The 2,517-nt window shown below is 35.8% G+C and overlaps 1 long non-coding RNA gene across 2 annotated transcripts; it reads left to right on the plus strand.

Annotated features, from left to right (window-relative positions):
• The first annotated feature begins 370 nt into the window (after positions 1–370).
• On the plus strand, positions 371–2,143 carry LOC130462643 (uncharacterized). 2 transcript variants are annotated; one of them, XR_008923219.1, is made up of 4 exons: positions 371–609; positions 716–869; positions 1,083–1,285; positions 1,810–2,143. It is a non-coding gene; the product is annotated as an uncharacterized lncRNA (long non-coding RNA). The 2 variants fall into 2 exon arrangements; XR_008923218.1 differs by having other exon boundaries at positions 371–869.
• Positions 2,144–2,517: the final 374 nt, after the last annotated feature.

Raw genomic sequence — 2,517 nt, forward strand, 5'->3', positions numbered from 1 at the left:
GCTCACTGTAGGACAAAAGAACTCAATTACCAGCTTTTCTGGTTTAGTTTTGAGCAGCATATTGTAGAGATTTGAAGAAATTAAACAACTCCTGAAATAGATTGGCATTTGTTGCTTCTGATGTATTGTGATGTTGATGTCTGATGTATTGTTGCTTCTACTATACTGTGTTGTTGCTATCTGTTGTTGTTGTTGTTATACTATGCTGTTATTATGAGATGTTATTGCTGCTATGCACAATCTGTTGTTGATGTTGTTGTTGTTCTAAGTTGTAGCATCTGCTGTTATGCACAAGTTATTGCTGGTATAGATTTAGATAACTTTTACACTTCTTTTCGTATTATTTATCTACTATGTTTCAGCTAGGAGACCGTGGTTGATAAGAAACAAGTGATATTTGAAAATTAGGTGGCCCGAACCACTTCTTTTTCCTTAAGTTTCCTACTTTGAGTATAGAGCGTTCTTGCTTACAGGCACTCACCTCTACACAACATTAGGAGACAATGGGAGCTATCATCTGATCGAACTGCACAGTACCCATCTACCATGTTATTGCCAGCTGACCATGATGATCGTGTGGTGCCTTTGCACTCACTTAAATAGTTGGCTGTGTGTTCTCTGAAACTGCTGCAGTGCATGCTTTTTCTTGTCACTAAGTGATACCATGCCGCACACGCCTTTCCTTTCCTAAAATATGTACTGTATTATATTGCAGACATTGCAACATGTTCCTTGCACAAGCTTGGAGAATAGCCCTCAGAAGAATCCAATTATTGATAGAACTAAGTTTAAGGCTGGTCATGGAGCAGGACGCCCAACTCAAAAGATGGTTGGTACCTTATAATGCGAGTTCGTGTTGAAAACATCAGGTATAATCAGGTTAACTTTGGTATACTTAGAAAACTAATGCAGCAAAAATGAATATCTACCTTTTATCTAGTGTAGATTCTAGTTGTAGATTGCAGATGTAATTTCTATGCTGGTATATGTGATGAAAGACAAATTAAGGAGCTTGGTTAATGGGTTTTTAGATTTGAGTTAAGGTAACAACAGTCCTAACAGGTGATCTGATTGTGATCCAGGAAGGCTTGAACATAACAGCAACGAAAGATTGGACAAACTTCAGACTGTAAGCTTCAGTGGAGTGTAGTGTGGCCCAGAATGATGATCTTGATGGTAAATAGAGTTTTAATCTCGCAATGCTGCAGGGTACTTACTTAATTACCTAAGGTGGAATATGCATCAAGTCTGACAGACAAATAGGGAGGGCAGCAGACAAAACTTGGTTAGTACAACTTTAATTCTGTATGCTTAAATCAAGTTTAATTTTGTATGATTTTTCATGATTTTTTTTGGTTGACATTCAAATCCTGATTTGATCTTTCTTTTCCTAATATTCTAGAGGTTTACCTCTATTTAACTCCCACTATCCAGAAACTGTGAAATATGTTGTTGAGTTCCATATTAGTTCCATTTTATGATAATAATTGTCTTTGTAATTAACTTAATAACCTTTTCCCCCCTTCTTGTCTCTGTAATTAGTTACCTATACCACACACACACCCCCCCCCCCTCTCCCTCTAAATATAAATATCATTATAGAAGAGAATCCTGACAACTTCCTAATCACCATGGGAAGAAGTATGGCATTCTGTTGATCATCATGTGACCTGACAACTTCCTAATCCTGATAGCTTATTGTTCACTCATTTTTACCACATCCCTTTTCTCTAAGCTCCTTCACTTCTTCGTACTCATTTAGATGATTTAAAGTTTATTGTATGTGTCAACTTATTTTATGATATATAGATTATTTTGTTAGGTTTGCACGTCACTAAGTGGAGAGCGTTTCACCAATGAGCAAATTGATGAAATACGAGACAAATGGGAATCATACTTCACCGAACATTGTGTGTAAATAACCTTTCATCGATCTCTTTTTGTGGATGTTTCCTGCTATTGAAGTCATATATAATTGCCTTATTATATTTTTGGTGCAAAATTGTAACGTACGAAGTGTAAAAGACATGGTTACGTTCGACTTCAAACGTAACTATTTAGTTGGTTTATTTTTGTAAACATATGATGGTGGTATTATATGTAAAAATCAAAGTTTATTGGAAGTTATTGGTGGTTGATGATACTTTTGGACATTGTATAAATGTGGCGTGAGTACAGGTTCTACATTTTTTGGCTTATTGAATATAGAAAATAAATTATTTTATAAAACAAAATTACACATTATTCGCGGCATTTTAACTCCTGAAATTTTACAAAGTTTGAGGCGTTTAGGTACAAAACGCCGCCTAACAATACTATTAATTTGAGGCGTTTTTCTACGTATACGCCGCAAATGAATCATTAATTAGAGGCGTTTTTTAACGCCGCAAATCAATCCTATTCATTTGCTGCCACTCTATTTGCTGCTACGCCAAAAACGCCGCAAATGAATATAAAAGTGACGCCTCAAATGAATGTTTTTCTACTAGTGTTGGCTGGCAAAGGAACTTGCAAATA

The sequence above is a fragment of the Spinacia oleracea genome, chromosome 6 (genome assembly GCF_020520425.1).
Source record: "Spinacia oleracea cultivar Varoflay chromosome 6, BTI_SOV_V1, whole genome shotgun sequence".
NCBI classification, from domain to species: Eukaryota; Viridiplantae; Streptophyta; class Magnoliopsida; order Caryophyllales; family Amaranthaceae; genus Spinacia; species Spinacia oleracea.